We start from the raw sequence: 20,768 nt of genomic DNA on the forward strand, positions 1-20,768 counted from the left end.
GGACTATACATGGACACTATGGACTATACATGGACACTATGGGCTATACATGGACACTATGGACTGTACATGGACACTATGGACTATACATGGACACTATGGACTATACATGGACACTATGGACTATACATGGACACTATGGACTATACATGGACACTATGGACTATACATGGACTATACATGGACACTACGGACTATACATGGACACTATGGACTATACATGGACACTATGGACTATACATGGACACTATGGACTATACATGGACACTATGGACTATACATGGACACTATGGACTATACATGGACACTATGGACTATACATGGACACTATGGACTATACATGGACACTATGGACTATACATGGACACTATGGACTATACATGGACACTATGGACTATACATGGACACTATGGACTATACATGGACTATACATGGACACTATGGGCTATACATGGACACTATGGGCTATACATGGACACTATGGACTATACATGGACACTATGGACTATACATGGACACTATGGACTATACATGGACACTATGGACTATACATGGACACTATGGACTATACATGGACACTGTGGACTATACATGGACACTGTGGACTATACATGGACACTATGGACTATACATGGACACTATGGACTATACATGGACACTATGGACTATACAGGGACACTATGGACTATACATGGACACTATGGACTATACATGGACACTATGGACTATACATGGACTATACATGGACACTATGGGCTATACATGGACACTATGGACTATACATGGACACTATGGGCTATACATGGACACTATGGACTATACATGGACACTATGGACTATACATGGACACTATGGACTATACATGGACACTATGGACTATACATGGACACTATGGACTATACATGGACACTATGGACTATACATGGACACTATGGACTATACATGGACACTATGGACTATACATGGACACTATGGACTATACATGGACACTATGGACTATACATGGACACTACGGACTATACATGGACACTATGGACTATACATGGACACTATGGACTATACATGGACACTATGGACTATACATGGACACTATGGACTATACATGGACACTATGGACTATACATGGACACTATGGACTATACATGGACACTATGGTTTATACATGGACACTATGGACTATACATGGACACTATGGGCTATACATGGACACTATGGACTATACATGGACACTATGGACTATACATGGACTATACATGGACACTATGGGCTATACATGGACACTATGGACTATACATGGACACTATGGACTATACATGGACACTATGGACTATACATGGACACTATGGACTATACATGGACACTATGGACTATACATGGACACTATGGACTATACATGGACACTGTGGACTATACATGGACACTATGGACTATACATGGACACTATGGACTATACATGGACACTATGGACTATACATGGACACTATGGACTATACATGGACACTATGGACTATACAGGGACACTATGGACTATACATGGACACTATGGACTATACATGGACACTATGGACTATACATGGACTATACATGGACACTATGGGCTATACATGGACACTATGGACTATACATGGACACTATGGGCTATACATGGACACTATGGACTATACATGGACACTATGGACTATACATGGACACTATGGACTATACATGGACACTATGGACTATACATGGACACTATGGACTATACATGGACACTATGGACTATACATGGACACTATGGACTATACATGGACACTATGGACTATACATGGACACTATGGACTATACATGGACACTATGGACTATACATGGACACTACGGACTATACATGGACACTATGGACTATACATGGACACTATGGACTATACATGGACACTATGGACTATACATGGACACTATGGACTATACATGGACACTATGGACTATACATGGACACTATGGACTATACATGGACACTATGGGTTATACATGGACACTATGGATTATACATGGACACTATGGGTTATACATGGACACTATGGACTATACATGGACACTATGGACTATACATGGACACTATGGACTATACATGGACACTAAGGACTATACATGGACACTATGGACTATACATGGACACTATGGGTTATACATGGACACTATGGACTATACATGGACACTATGGACTATACATGGACACTATGGACTATACATGGACACTATGGGCTATACATGGACACTATGGACTGTACATGGACACTATGGACTATACATGGACACTATGGACTATACATGGACACTATGGACTATACATGGACACTATGGACTATACATGGACACTATGGACTATACATGGACTATACATGGACACTACGGACTATACATGGACACTATGGACTATACATGGACACTATGGACTATACATGGACACTATGGACTATACATGGACACTATGGACTATACATGGACACTATGGACTATACATGGACACTATGGACTATACATGGACACTATGGACTATACATGGACACTATGGACTATACATGGACACTATGGACTATACATGGACACTATGGACTATACATGGACACTATGGACTATACATGGACTATACATGGACACTATGGGCTATACATGGACACTATGGACTATACATGGACACTATGGACTATACATGGACACTATGGACTATACATGGACACTATGGACTATACATGGACACTATGGACTATACATGGACACTACGGACTATACATGGACACTATGGAATATACATGGACACTATGGACTATACATGGACACTATGGACTATACATGGACACTATGGACTATACATGGACACTATGGACTATACATGGACACTATGGACTATACATGGACACTATGGTTTATACATGGACACTATGGACTATACATGGACACTATGGGCTATACATGGACACTATGGACTATACATGGACACTATGGACTATACATGGACTATACATGGACACTATGGGCTATACATGGACACTATGGACTATACATGGACACTATGGACTATACATGGACACTATGGACTATACATGGACACTATGGACTATACATGGACACTATGGACTATACATGGACACTATGGACTATACATGGACACTGTGGACTATACATGGACACTATGGACTATACATGGACACTATGGACTATACATGGACACTATGGACTATACATGGACACTATGGACTATACATGGACACTATGGACTATACAGGGACACTATGGACTATACATGGACACTATGGACTATACATGGACACTATGGACTATACATGGACTATACATGGACACTATGGGCTATACATGGACACTATGGACTATACATGGACACTATGGGCTATACATGGACACTATGGACTATACATGGACACTATGGACTATACATGGACACTATGGACTATACATGGACACTATGGACTATACATGGACACTATGGACTATACATGGACACTATGGACTATACATGGACACTATGGACTATACATGGACACTATGGACTATACATGGACACTATGGACTATACATGGACACTATGGACTATACATGGACACTACGGACTATACATGGACACTATGGACTATACATGGACACTATGGACTATACATGGACACTATGGACTATACATGGACACTATGGACTATACATGGACACTATGGACTATACATGGACACTATGGACTATACATGGACACTATGGGTTATACATGGACACTATGGATTATACATGGACACTATGGGTTATACATGGACACTATGGACTATACATGGACACTATGGACTATACATGGACACTATGGACTATACATGGACACTAAGGACTATACATGGACACTATGGACTATACATGGACACTATGGGTTATACATGGACACTATGGACTATACATGGACACTATGGACTATACATGGACACTATGGACTATACATGGACACTATGGGCTATACATGGACACTATGGACTGTACATGGACACTATGGACTATACATGGACACTATGGACTATACATGGACACTATGGACTATACATGGACACTATGGACTATACATGGACACTATGGACTATACATGGACTATACATGGACACTACGGACTATACATGGACACTATGGACTATACATGGACACTATGGACTATACATGGACACTATGGACTATACATGGACACTATGGACTATACATGGACACTATGGACTATACATGGACACTATGGACTATACATGGACACTATGGACTATACATGGACACTATGGACTATACATGGACACTATGGACTATACATGGACACTATGGACTATACATGGACACTATGGACTATACATGGACTATACATGGACACTATGGGCTATACATGGACACTATGGACTATACATGGACACTATGGACTATACATGGACACTATGGACTATACATGGACACTATGGACTATACATGGACACTATGGACTATACATGGACACTATGGACTATACATGGACACTGTGGACTATACATGGACACTATGGACTATACATGGACACTATGGACTATACATGGACACTATGGACTATACATGGACACTATGGACTATACATGGACACTATGGACTATACAGGGACACTATGGACTATACATGGACACTATGGACTATACATGGACACTATGGACTATACATGGACTATACATGGACACTATGGGCTATACATGGACACTATGGACTATACATGGACACTATGGGCTATACATGGACACTATGGACTATACATGGACACTATGGACTATACATGGACACTATGGACTATACATGGACACTATGGACTATACATGGACACTATGGACTATACATGGACACTATGGACTATACATGGACACTATGGACTATACATGGACACTATGGACTATACATGGACACTATGGACTATACATGGACACTATGGACTATACATGGACACTACGGACTATACATGGACACTATGGACTATACATGGACACTATGGACTATACATGGACACTATGGACTATACATGGACACTATGGACTATACATGGACACTATGGACTATACATGGACACTATGGACTATACATGGACACTATGGTTTATACATGGACACTATGGACTATACATGGACACTATGGGCTATACATGGACACTATGGACTATACATGGACACTATGGACTATACATGGACTATACATGGACACTATGGGCTATACATGGACACTATGGACTATACATGGACACTATGGACTATACATGGACACTATGGACTATACATGGACACTATGGACTATACATGGACACTATGGACTATACATGGACACTATGGACTATACATGGACACTGTGGACTATACATGGACACTATGGACTATACATGGACACTATGGACTATACATGGACACTATGGACTATACATGGACACTATGGACTATACATGGACACTATGGACTATACAGGGACACTATGGACTATACATGGACACTATGGACTATACATGGACACTATGGACTATACATGGACTATACATGGACACTATGGGCTATACATGGACACTATGGACTATACATGGACACTATGGGCTATACATGGACACTATGGACTATACATGGACACTATGGACTATACATGGACACTATGGACTATACATGGACACTATGGACTATACATGGACACTATGGACTATACATGGACACTATGGACTATACATGGACACTATGGACTATACATGGACACTATGGACTATACATGGACACTATGGACTATACATGGACACTATGGACTATACATGGACACTACGGACTATACATGGACACTATGGACTATACATGGACACTATGGACTATACATGGACACTATGGACTATACATGGACACTATGGACTATACATGGATACTATGGACTATACATGGACACTATGGACTATACATGGACACTATGGTTTATACATGGACACTATGGACTATACATGGACACTATGGACTATACATGGACACTGTGGACTATACATGGACACTATGGACTATACATGGACACTATGGTTTATACATGGACACTATGGGCTATACATGGACACTATGGACTATACATGGACACTATTATTTTGTATTTATTTATATATATATATTTCACCTTTATTTAACCAGGTGGCCAGTTGAGAACAAGTTCTAATTTACAACTGCGACCTGGCCAAGATAAAGCAAAGCAGTGTGACACAAACAACAACACAGAGTTACACATGGGATAAACAAACATACAGTCAATAACACATAGAAAAGTCTATTGTGATAAGGGAGGTAAGGCAATAAATAAGCCATAGTAGCGAAATAATTACAATTTAGCAATTAATCACTGGAGTGATAGATGTGCAGAAGATGAATGTGCAAGTAGAGATACTGGGGTGCAAAGGAGCAAAAAAATAAATAACAATATGGGGATGAGGTAGTTGGGTGGGCTATTTACAGATGGGCTGTGTACAGGTGCAGTGATCTGTGATCTGCTCTGACAGCTGGTGCTTGAAGATAGAGAGGGAGATATGAGTCTCCAGCTTCAGTGATTTTTGCAATTTGTTGCAGTCATTGGCAGCAGAGAACTGGAAGGAAAGGCGGCCAAAGGAGGAATTGGCTTTGGGGGTGACCAGTGAAGTATACCTGCTGGAGCGTGTGCTATGGGTGGGTGCTGCTATGGTGACCAGTGAGCTGAGATAAGGCGGGACTTTACCTAGCAAAGACTCATAGATTACCTGGAGCCAGTGGGTTTGGCTATGAATATGAAGTGAGGGCCAGCCAACGAGAGCATACAGGTCACAGTGGTGGTTAGTATATGGGGCTTTGGTGACAAAACGGATGACACTGTGATAGACTGCATCCAATTTGTGAGTAGAGTGTTGGAGGCTATTTTGTAGATGACATCGCCGAAGTCGAGGATCGGTAGGATGGTCAGTTTTACGAGGCTATGTTTGGCAGCATGAGTGAAGGATGCTTTTCTTGCGAAATAGGAAGCCAATTCTGGATTTAATTTTCTATTGGAGATGTTTAATGTGAGTCTGGAAGGAGAGTTTACAGTCTAACCAGACACCTAGGTATTTGTAGTTGTCCACATATTCTAAGTCAGAACCGTCCAGAGTAGTGATGCTGGACGGGCGGGCAGGTGCGGGCAGCGATCGGTTGAAGAGCATGCATTTAGTTTTACTAGCATTTAAGAGCAGTTGGAGGCCACAGTAGAAGAATTGTATGGCATTGAAGAACGTTTGGAGGTTCGTTAACACAGTGTCCAAAGAAGGGCCAGATGTATACAGAATGGTGTTGTCTGCGTAGAGGTGGATCAGAGACTCACCAGCAGCAAAAGCAACATCATTGATGTATACAGAGAAAAGAGTCGGCCCGAGGATTGAACCCTGTGGCACCCGTATAGAGACTGCCAGAGGTCGGGACAACAGGCCCCTCTGATTTGACACACTGAACTAGTGTTCAGGCGAGGCAGTCATTTGAGAAACCAAGTCTGTTGAGTCTGCCGATAAGAATGTGATGATTGACAGAGTCGAAAGCCTTGACCAGGTAGATGAATACAGCTGCGCAGTATTGTCTCTTATCGATGGCGGTTATGATATCGTTTAGTTTTTTTTCTTCTGAGGTCTTGGCTGATATCTTTTGATTTTTCCAAGATGTCAAGCAAAGAGGCACTAATTTTGAAGGCAGGCCTTGAAATACATCCACAGGTACACCTCCAATTGACTCAAATTATGTAAATTAGCCTATCAGAAGCTTCTAAAGCCATGACATCATTTTCTGGAATTTTCCAAGCTGTTTAAAGGCACAGTCATCTTAGTGTATCTAAACTTCTGACCCACTGGAATTGTGATGCAGTGAATTAAAAGTGAAATAATCTGTCTGTAAAAAATTGTTGGAAAAATTTATAAATCATCTGTCATAGAGTTAGTCTGGAGCCTTAAAGGAGAGGTGTATAAATCATCTGTCATAGAGTTAGTCTGGAGCCTTAAAGGAGAGGTGTATAAATCATCTGTCATAGAGTTAGTCTGGAGCCTTAAAGGAGAGGTGTATAAATCATCTGTCATAGAGTTAGTCTGGAGCCTTAAAGGAGAGGTGTATAAATCATCTGTCATAGAGTTAGTCTGGAGCCTTAAAGGAGAGGTGTATACATCATCTGTCATAGAGTTAGTCTGGAGCCTTAAAGGAGAGGTGTATAAATCATCTGTCATAGAGTTAGTCTGGAGCCTTAAAGGAGAGGTGTATACATCATCTGTCATAGAGTTAGTCTGGAGCCTTAAAGGAGAGATGTATAAATCATCTGTCATAGAGTTAGTCTGGAGCCTTAAAGGAGAGGTGTATAAATCATCTGTCATAGAGTTAGTCTGGAGCCTTAAAGGTGAAGTGTATAAATCATCTGTCATAGAGTTAGTCTGGAGCCTTAAAGGAGAGGTGTATAAATCATCTGTCATAGAGTTAGCCTGGAGCCTTAAAGGTGAGGTGTATAAATCATCTGTCATAGAGTTAGTTTGGAGCCTTAAAGGAGAGGTGTATAAATCATCTATCATAGAGTTAGCCTGGAGCCTTAAAGGAGAGGTGTATAACTCATCTGTCATAGAGTTAGTCTGGAGCCTTAAAGGAGAGGTGTATAAATCATCTGTCACAGAGTTAGTCTGGAGCCTTAAAGGAGAGGTGTATAAATCATCTGTCATAGAGTTAGTCTGGAGCCTTAAAGGAGAGGTGTATAAATCATCTGTCATAGAGTTAGTCTGGAGCCTTAAAGGAGAGGTGTATAAATCATCTGTCATAGAGTTAGCCTGGAGCCTTAAAGGAGAGGTGTATAAATCATCTGTCATAGAGTTAGTCTGGAGCCTTAAAGGAGAGGTGTATAAATCATCTGTCATAGAGTTAGTCTGGAGCCTTAAAGGAGAGGTGTATAAATCATCTGTCATAGAGTTAGTCTGGAGCCTTAAAGGAGAGGTGTATAAATCATCTGTCATAGAGTTAGTCTGGAGCCTTAAAGGAGAGATGTATAAATCATCTGTCATAGAGTTAGTCTGGAGCCTTAAAGGAGAGGTGTATAAATCATCTGTCATAGAGTTAGTCTGGAGCCTTAAAGGAGAGGTGTATAAATAATCTGTCATAGAGTTAGTCTGGAGCCTTAAAGGAGAGGTGTATAAATCATCTGTCATAGAGTTAGCCTGGAGCCTTAAAGGTGAGGTGTATAAATCATCTGTCATAGAGTTAGTCTGGAGCCTTAAAGGAGAGGTGTATAAATCATCTGTCATAGAGTTAGTCTGGAGCCTTAAAGGAGAGGTGTATAAATCATCTGTCATAGAGTTAGTCTGGAGCCTTAAAGGTGAGGTGTATAAATCATCTGTCATAGAGTTAGTCTGGAGCCTTAAAGGAGAGGTGTATAAATCATCTGTCATAGAGTTAGTCTGGAGCCTTAAAGGAGAGGTGTATAAATCATCTGTCATAGAGTTAGTCTGGAGCCTTAAAGGAGAGGTGTATAAATTGGACTTGACATGGATCTTATGATGTCATGGAGAATCAGGAAGAGAGAGGGCACCACCCATATACGTCAAAGTCACAGGGTGGGTGACACAGTGACATGATCCTTCAGAACAGTGACACAGTGACAAGATGATGAGCATCCCAGTCAGATTCTCCACACTGTCTGCCTTGTCTGTCTGTGGTTTAAGATAACATTACTTCACCATGCTGTCTGAGAGAGAGAGAGAGAGAGAGAGAGAGAGAGAGAGAGAGAGAGAGAGAGAGAGAGAGAGAGAGAGAGAGAGAGAGAGAGAGAGAGAGAGAGAGAGAGAGAGAGAGAGAGGAATAGAGACAGAGAGGAATAGAGAGGAATAGAGAGGAATAGAGAGAGGCAGAGAGGAATAGAGAGAGGCAGAGAAAGAGGCAGAGAAAGAGAGAAAGAGAAGCAGAGAGAGAGAGAGAACAGTTGACTGCAAGTTCCAGTTGCTCTTCACCACCTTCCTCCTGCAGCCACCGCCTTCACTTTGGGAGGCTCTATTTAACCAATAAGGGCTGAGGAAGTGTGGTATATGGGCAATATACCACGGCTAAGGGCTGTTCTTAAGCACAACACAACACGGAGTGCCTGGATACAGCCCTTAGCCGTGGCATATTGGTCATATACCTCAAACCCCCCGAGGTGCCTTATTGCTGTTACAAACGGGTTACCAATGTAACTAGAGCTGCTATACGGTCTGATATACCATGGCTGTCAGCCAATCAGCATTCAGGGCTGAAACCATCCAGTTTATAATGTCAACTAATCATTCGTTGACCAAAGACATGACTGAAACAGGAGACCAACTGCAGTGGATACATAGAAATGAATGTGATGTTTGAGGTTCTCTCACTAATTGATTGTACAATGTGATTTCAATGTGATATGGGGAGCTGGAGACATGTTTACTTTGACATTTTGAAGACACATTTTGTACAGTGGGGCAAAAAAGTATTTAGTCAGCCACCAATTGTGCAAGTTCTCCCACTTAAAAAGATGAGAGAGGCCTGTAATTTTCATCATAGGTACACTTCAACTATGACAGACAAAATGAGAAAAAAAATCCAGAAAATCACATTGTAGGATTTTTAATGAATTCATTTGCAAATTATGGTGGAAAATAAGTATTTGGTCAATAACAAAAGTTATTCTATAAACACTGGCAACACTACCATGTTGCACTGAGACTTGGCTGTTGGAAAACCACATCAGTGTTCACCTTTGGGCTGTCGCTGTCGGTTGCCACTCAAATGAGCCCAAAGTTTGTGGTTCCAGGTTTCCTGAGCTGGAGAGCAACCGCTGTCAAGCTCTCTCACAACAAGACAGGTGAACAACTCTCACTTGTTTAACATGGTAGCAGTCCTGGCTCTCTCTCTAAACTATTTTTGTTCCTTTTCTTGTCTGAGTGAAGCGCTGTTCAAAAGCTATTACGATAGATGACAACATTAACTTCTTTAGGAAAAAGGTGTAAGACATGACCGCATCAAAACACCTTTGTCCTTCCCAAACCCACATAGTTAGTCTGTGTACTACATCAGTAGATAACTGTAGTCTATAGCATAGAGTCTGTGTACTACATCAGTAGATAACTGTAGTCTATAGCATAGAGTCTGTGTGTACTACATCAGTAGATAACTGTAGTCTATAGCATAGAGTCTGTGTGTACTACATCAGTAGATAACTGTAGTCTATAGCATAGAGTCTGTGTACTACATCAGTAGATAACTGTAGTCTATAGCATAGAGTCTGTGTGCTACATCAGTAGATAACTGTAGTCTATAGCATAGAGTCTGTGTACTACATCAGTAGATAACTGTAGTCTATAGCATAGAGTCTGTGTGTTACATCAGTAGATAACTGTAGTCTATAGCATAGAGTCTGTGTGCTACATCAGTAGATAACTGTAGTCTATAGCATAGAGTCTGTGTGTACTACATCAGTAGAGAACTGTAGTCTATAGCATAGAGTCTGTGTGTACTACATCAGTAGATAACTGTAGTCTATAGCATAGAGTCTGTGTGTTACATCAGTAGATAACTGTAGTCTATAGCATAGAGTCTGTGTGTTACATCAGTAGATAACTGTAGTCTATAGCATAGAGTCTGTGTACTACATCAGTAGATAACTGTAGTCTATAGCATAGAGATCTGTCGTGTTTCATAGTCCTGTACTTCTGGAGACTTTTTCTCTCTCTCTCCCTATCTCTCTTTGTCTCTCTCTGTCTCTCTCTCTCTGTCTGTCTCTCTCTCGTTCTCTCTGTATCTCCCTCTCTCCCTATCTCTCTTTGTCTCTCTCTGTATCTCTCTCTGTCTGTCTCTCTCTCGTTCTCTCTGTATCTCTGTCTCTCCCTCTCTCTCTCTCTGTATCTCCCTCTCTCTCTCTCTCTCTCTCTGTCTCTCTCTGTCTCTCTCTCTGTCTCTGTCTCTCTCTGTCTCTGTCTCTGTCTCTCTCTGTCTCTCTCTCTCTCTCTCTCTCTCAAATTCAAATTCAAATTTCAAATTCAAATTCAAATTCAAATTCAAGCTGCTTTATTGGCATGAAAAACATTGTGTCAATATTGCCAAAGCAACAATGTATACAATATACATTGTAATAAAATTATAAACAATGACAAATAATAGTATAGAATGGCAGTAAATAATAATACAAAATTAAATATATATAAAAATAGTAACAATAAAATGATAACAGTCAATAATCGAATGTAATGTAATAAAAAATGAAACTATAACTAACTTATAACTAAATAACGGTCATCTTCACCATTACATCGGTACTACAACTACTATCATCATTACCACTACTACCACCACCACCATCATTAAACTGCTATCATTACCATTACCACCCATACCATTACTACTTTGAATGATAAACAACAATAATAATAGTAATAACAATAACAGTAATAACAATAATAGTAATAATAAGTAAGTTACTGCTTACTATGCAGATGTTATTATTCAGTGTCCCTCAGGCTATGTCAGGCAAATACATATTTGGCTGCAAGAGGAGCCATTGCTCCTTCGCCCATGAGTATTTTTAGTTTTTCCTCTGGGTTTAATAAGTTAAAATTGTGAATAAATGTAGTCATTTCTGTGAATAATAAATTTCTTGGTGAGGAATATTTATCACAGTAAAGGAGAAAGGTCATCTCTGTCTCTACCTCCCCTGTCAGGCAGTGACCACATATACGCTCCTCTTTAGGTTGCCAGGTCTTTTTATGTCTGCCTGTTTCTACTGCCAATCGGTGGTCACTCAGCCTGTACTTGGTAAGGATCTGTCTCTGCTTCGTATCTCTGACAGAGTAGAGATAATCAGCCAATTCCTATTTTCTCTCTCTCTCTCTCTCTCTCTATCTCTCTCTCTCTCTCACTCTCTCTCTCTCACTCTCGCTCTCCCCTGTTCTCTATGTGGTTGAATCCTCAGGCTAAATCACATTTAAATCATTCAGCAGAGGCTCCTTAAACACTACAAGTGAGAGGGGTTTATATGTATTAAGCATAACAAGTGAGAGGGATTTAATATGTATTAAGCATAACAAGTGGGAGGGGTTTATATGTATTAAGCATAACAAGTGGGAGGGGTTTATATGTATTAAGCATAACAAGTGGGAGGGGTTTATATGTATTAAGCATAACAAGTGGGAGGGGTTTATATGTATTAAGCATAACAAGTGGGAGGGGTTTATATGTATTAAGCATAACAAGTGGGAGGGGTTTATATGTATTAAGCATAACAAGTGGGAGGGGTTTATATGAATTAAGCATAACAAGTGGGAGGGGTTTATATGTATTAAGCATAACAAGTGGGAGGGGTTTATATGTATTAAGCATAACAAGTGTAAGAGGGAAAACATGACATGATGAACAGAAATGTGAATTGTGAGAAATTACACAGCAGGCTCTTACATCGTATCTGTGATCATCTGCTATGTGTACCAGGCCCTTACATCGTATCTGTGACCATCTGCTCTGTTTACCAGGCCCTTACATCGTATCTGTGACCATCTGTTCTGTTTACCAGGCCCTTACATCGTATCTGTAACCATCTGCTCTGTTTACCAGGCCGTTACATCATATCTGTGACCATCTGCTCTGTTTACCAGGTCCTTACATCATATCTGTGACCATCTGCTCTGTTTACCAGGCCGTTACATCGTATCTGTGACCATCTGCTCTGTTTACCAGGCCCTTACATCGTATTATATTATTATTGTATTTATTTTATTATTATTATTATATTATTATGTTATTATTATATTTTTATTATATTTATTATATTATTATTATTACTATATTATCAGTATATGTATTATATTATTATTATATTTATTATTATTATATTATTATATAATTATATGTATTATATTATTATTATATTTATTATTATATTATTATTAATATATTATAATTATATTTATTATATTATTATTATATTATATTATAATTATATTTATTATATTATTATTAGATTATATTATAATTATATTTATTATATTATTATTAGATTTATTATATTATTAGAATATATTATTATTATTATATTTATTATATTATTATTATATTATTATTATATTATAATTATATTTATTATATTATATTATAATTATATTTATTATATTATTATTATATTTATTATATTATTATTAGAATATATTATTATTATATGTATTATATTTATTATTATATTATATTATAATTATATTTAATATATTATTATTATATTTATTATATTATTATTAGAATATATTATTATTATATGTATTATATTATTATTATATTTATTATATGTATTATATTATTATTATATTTATTATATGTATTATATTATATTATTATTATATTTATTATATTATTTGTATTGTTGACTAAGCAATTGGTCCTGGGCAGTGTCAGTGTACTTCGGACTGGCCTGCCTCTCCTCGCCTCTTCCCTCTTCCCTCGATGTGGTGCTGAAGGGACTGGCCTGCCTCTCCCCTCTTCCCTCGATGTGGTGCTGAAGGGACTGGCCTGCCTCTCCCCTCTTCCCTCGATGTGGTGCTGAAGGGACTGGCCTGCCTCTCCCCTCTTCCCTCGATGTGGTGCTGAAGGGACTGGTCTCTGTATACCCGTTGCAAGACCCACTGGTTGATGCTTATTTATAAAACCCTCTGAGGCCTCACTCCCCCCTATCTGAGATATCTACTGCAGCCCTCATCCTCCACATACAACACCCGTTCTGCCAGTCACATTCTGTTAACGGTCTCCAAAGCAGACACATCCCTGAGTCGCTCCTCTTTTCAGTTCGCTGCAGCTAGCGACTGGAACGAGCTGCAACAAACACTCAAACTGGACAGTTTTATCTCAATCTCTTCAATCAAAGACTCAATCATGGACACTCTTACTGACAGTTGTGGCTGCTTTGCGTGATGTATTGTTGTCTCTACCTTCTTGACCTTTGTGCTGTTGTCTGTGCCCAATAATGTTTGTACCATGTTTTGTGCTGCTACCATGTTGTGTTGCTACCATGTTGTGTTGCTACCATGTTGTTGTCATGTTGTGTTGCTACCATGTTGTGTTGCTACCATGTTGTTGTCATGTTGTGTTGCTACCATGTTGTTGTCATGTTGTGTTGCTGCCTTGCTATATTGTTGTCTTAGGTCTCTCTTTATGTAGTGTTGTGTTTTCTCTCTAGTCGTGATGTGAGTTTTGTCCTATATTTATATTTTATATATATATATATATATTTTTTTTTTAATCCCAGGCCCCCGTCCCCGCAGGAGGCCTTTTGTCTTTTGGTAGGCCGTCATTGTAAATAAGAATTTGTTCTTATCTGACTTTCCTAGTTAAATAAAGAAACAAATTTTAAAAAATACATTTGATAAATGTTGAAGACATATTTGGTTAATTTGCTCTTTCAATTTACTCTCATTTTAAGAGATGCTGATTTTTTTTTGGGGGGGGTCAAAATGGTTAACGAAATAAAAGCAGAGAGACCTTGACCTTTCAGTAAGAGGTCAAGGAGTAGGCATCTCTATTTGTAGCTCTCTACTGCCAGCTCAGTATGCAATTAGGTTACGGCTGCATGAGTACCCCCGCCCCGCCGCCCAGACGCCTTTCCAGCCCAGAACCCAAGACTCGGATGCCTCGGATCACATCTGATCTGATCATGCTTTGTTTAACAACAAAACATAAACACGAAATGTTAGCAGAATCTCCAGAAGGGGGATTTGTGCATCTTCCAAAGGATTTCCTTTTTTAAGTGTAAAATAGACGGGAAATCTGTTTTAATTTGAACTGAGTGGCTTTCTTAGATGTGTTGCGGTACTACACACTATACATACACATGGGAGTTAGTACTGTAGATCTGTGGTAGTGGTGGAGTAGGGGCCTGAGGGCACACAGTGTATCGTGAAATGTGTGAATGTATTGTAATGTTTTTTTTTTTAAACGGTATAAACTGCCTTAATTTTGCTGGACCCCAGGAAGAGCTAATGGTAATCCATAATAAATACAAATACAAATCACAGAGAGAAACTGATTTCAGGAAGAGTAGCTGCAGCAGAGATGGGGTTCCATAATAAATACAAAAATAGAAAATATTACAAGTGATCGAAATGAATAAATATTGGACTAATACTGATTCTTCTCCCCCATGCCTCTTTCTGTACAGCACTAATCTGTCACCAGTTAGGTTCTCAGTGGAGAAACTCACTGAACTTCTGTTTTATTCTGTAACTCTTCTGAGATAGCCAAGGCTTTATTTAGTCAGACAATCATCCTACCACAGTGTAAGCTTCACTTACTACATGATTATTTCAATTTCTTAGCTGTTATGTACAGTAAACATAATATTACTACCAGAATGTTCCATCTACAATACTTCAGTGTGATCACTATCGGTCTCCCTTGCCATGTATATTGTATGTTCTAAATCAACACGTTGGAGTGTAAGGTAATTTTTCAGCATGTAGAAATAGTTAAGCCAACATGGATTCCTGCTGTCTGAAATTGATCATAGTAGCGTTGGCTCTATTTAACCTACTTAGCCAGGCCTGTGTGTTAAGCCTCAGAGGATTTAACATTTACAACTGTCAAAATGAATTACCCGTCACAAATGCTACTTAAATCCTGAGCGTTTTATACGAAGTGACTCATGTACGCACCACATCAACTAATATTTCCCTTGTTTAATTTTGTTTTGTTTACTGGTTTTACAAGATTAACAAAACGTTGTTGAGTAAGGTTACATCATCATGACTCCCGTTGTTCTGTTGTCCTCCCTGGTCTGTAACAATGAGCTGTGTGTGTGTGTGTGTGTGTGTGTGTGTGTGTGTGTGTGTGTGTGTGTGTGTGTGTGTGTGTGTGTGTGTGTGTGTGTGTGTGTGCTTGTGTGCTTGTGTGCATGCATCATGTCTATAATTTACAATCAAGGGATGAGACACTGACCAAAAGCTTCAACACATCATAGTAACAGTAACACCATAGTAACACCATAGTAATACCATAGTAGCACCATAGCAACACCATAGAAAAACCATAGTAACATCATAATAACACCATAGTAGTACCATAGTAGCACCATAGCAACACCATAGTAATACCATAGTAATACCATAGTAATACCATAGTAATACAATAGTGACACCATAGTAACATCATAGTAGCATCATATTAACATAATAACACTAGAGTAACACCATAGTAACGCCACAGTAATACCATAGTAGCACCATAGCAACACAATAGTAACACCATAGTAACATCATAGTAACACCATAGTAACACCATAGTAGCATCAAAATAACACCATAGTAACACCATAGTAATACTATAGTAACATCATAATAACACCATGGTAACACCATAGTAACACCATAGTAACACCATAGTAATACCATAGTAGCACCTGAGCAACACCATAGTAACACCATAGCAACACCATAGTAACACCATAGTAACACCATAGTAATACCATAGTAACACCATAGTAATACCATAGTAGCACCTGAGCAACACCATAGTAACACCATAGCAACACCATTGCAACACCATAGTAACACCATAGCAACACCATAGTAACATCATAATTACACCATAGTAACACCATAGTAATACCATAGTAATACCATAGTAGCACCATAGCAACACCATAGTAACACCATAGTAGCACCATGGCAACACCCTAGTAACACCATAGTAACATCATAGTAACCATAGTAACACCATAGTAATACAATAGTGACACCATAGTAACATCATAATAACACCATAGTAACACCATAGTAACATCATAATAACACCATAGTAACACCATAGTAATACCATAGTAGCACCATAGTAGCACCATAGCAACGCCATAGTAACACCATAGCAACACCATAGTAACACCATAGTAACACCATAGTAACACAATCGCAACACCATAGTAACATCATAATAACACCATAGTAACATCATAATAACACCATAGTAACACCATAGTAATACCATAGTATTACCATAGTAGCACCATAGCAACACCATAGCAACACCATAGTAGCACCATAGCAACACCATAGTAACACCATAGTAACATCATTGTAACACCATTGTAACACCATAGTAATACAATAGTGACACCATAGTAACACCATAGTTATGCAATAGTAATACAATAGTGACACCATAGTAACATCATAGTAATACCATAGTAACACCATAGTAATACCATAGTATTACCATAGTAGCACCATAGCAACACCATAGCAACACCATAGTAGCACCATAGCAACACCATAGTAACACCATAGTAACATCATAATAACACCATAGTAACACCATAATAACACCATAGTAACACCATAGTAATACCATAGTATTACCATAGTAGCACCATAGCAACACCATAGCAACACCATAGTAGCACCATAGCAACACCATAGTAACACCATAGTAACATCATAATAACACCATAGTAACACCATAGTAACACCATAGTAACACCATAGTAACATCATAATAACACCATAGTAACCCCATAGTAACACCATAATAACACCATAGTAACACCATAGCAATACCATAGTAGCACCATAGTAGCACCATAGCAACACCATAGTAACACCATAGCAACACCATAGTAACACCATAGTAACACCATAGTATTACCATAGTAGCACCATAGCAACACCATAGCAACACCATAGTAGCACCATATCAACACCATAGTAACACCATAGTAACATCATTGTAACACCACAGTAATACAATAGTGACACCATAGTAACACCATAGTTATGCAATAGTAATACAATAGTGACACCATAGTAACATCATAGTAACAGCATAGTAACATCATATTGACATACCATAGTAACATCATAATAACACCATAGTAATACCATAGTAATACAATAGTGACGCCATAGTAACACCATAGTAACATCATAATAACACCATAGTAACACCATAATAACATCATAATAACATTACATTTACATTTAAGTCATTTAGCAGACGCTCTTATCCAGAGCGACTTACAAATTGGTGCATTCACCTTATGATATCCAGTGGAACAACCACTTTACAATAGTGCATCTAACTCTTTTAAGGGGGGGGAGGTTAGAAGGATTACTTTATCCTATCCTAGGTATTCCTTAAAGAGGTGGGGTTTCAGGTGTCTCCGGAAGGTGGTGATTGACTCCGCTGACCTGGCGTCGTGAGGGAGTTTGTTCCACCATTGGGGTGCCAGAGCAGCGAACAGTTTTGACTGGGCTGAGCGGGAACTGTACTTCCTCAGAGGTAGGGAGGCGAGCAGGCCAGAGGTGGATGAACGCAGTGCCCTTGTTTGGGTGTAGGGCCTGATCAGAGCCTGAAGGTACGGAGGTGCCGTTCCCCTCACAGCTCCGTAGGCAAGCACCATGGTCTTGTAGCGGATGCGAGCTTCAACTGGAAGCCAGTGGAGAGAGCGGAGGAGCGGGGTGACGTGAGAGAACTTGGGAAAGTTGAACACCAGACGGGCTGCGGCGTTCTGGATGAGTTGTAGGGGTTTAATGGCACAGGCAGGGAGCCCAGCCAACAGCGAGTTGCAGTAATCCAGACGGGAGATGACAAGTGCCTGGATTAGGACCTGCGCCGCTTCCTGCGTGAGGCAGGGTCGTACTCTGCGAATGTTGTAGAGCATGAACCTACAGGAACGGGTCACCGCCTTGATGTTAGTTGAGAACGACAGGGTGTTGTCCAGGATCACGCCAAGGTTCTTAGCACTCTGGGAGGAGGACACAATGGAGTTGTCAACCGTGATGGCGAGATCATGGAACGGGCAGTCCTTCCCCGGGAGGAAGAGCAGCTCCGTCTTGCCGAGGTTCAGCTTGAGGTGGTGATCCGTCATCCACACTGATATGTCTGCCAGACATGCAGAGATGCGATTCACCACCTGGTTATCAGAGGGGGGAAAGGAGAAGATTAATTGTGTGTCGTCTGCATAGTACCATAGTACCACCATAGTACCACCATAGTAACACCATAGTAACACCATAGTACCACCATAGTAACACCATAGTAACACCATAGTAACACCATAGTAACACCATAGTAACATCATAATAACACCATAGTAACATCATAGTAACATCATAGTAACACCATAGTAACACCATAATAACATCATAATAACATCATAATAACACCATAGTAACACCATAGTAACACCATAGTAACATTATAGTAACACCATAGTAACATCATAGTAACACCACAATTAATACCATAGTAACATCATAGTAACACCATAGTAACATCAGATCAACACCATAGTAACATCATAATAACACCATATTAACAACATAGTAACACCATAGTACCATCATAGTAACACCATAGTAACATTATAGTAACACCATAGTAACATCATAGTAACACCACAATTAATACCATAGTAACATCATAGTAACACCATAGTAACATCATATTAACATCATAGTAACACCATAGTAACATCATAGTAACACCATAGTGACACCATAGGAACATCATAATAGCACCATAGGAACACCATAGTAACACCACAATTAACACCATAGTAACACCATAGTGACACCATAGGAACATCATAGTAACAACATAGTAACATCATAGTAGCACCATAGTAACACCATAGTAACACCATAGTAGCACCATAGTAACACCATAGTAACATCATAGTAGCACCATGGCAACACCATAGTAACACCATAGTAACATCATAGTACCACCATAGTAACACCATAGTAC

This window comes from Salvelinus alpinus, chromosome 18, assembly GCF_045679555.1.
Source record: "Salvelinus alpinus chromosome 18, SLU_Salpinus.1, whole genome shotgun sequence".
Classification (NCBI taxonomy): Eukaryota; Metazoa; Chordata; class Actinopteri; order Salmoniformes; family Salmonidae; genus Salvelinus; species Salvelinus alpinus.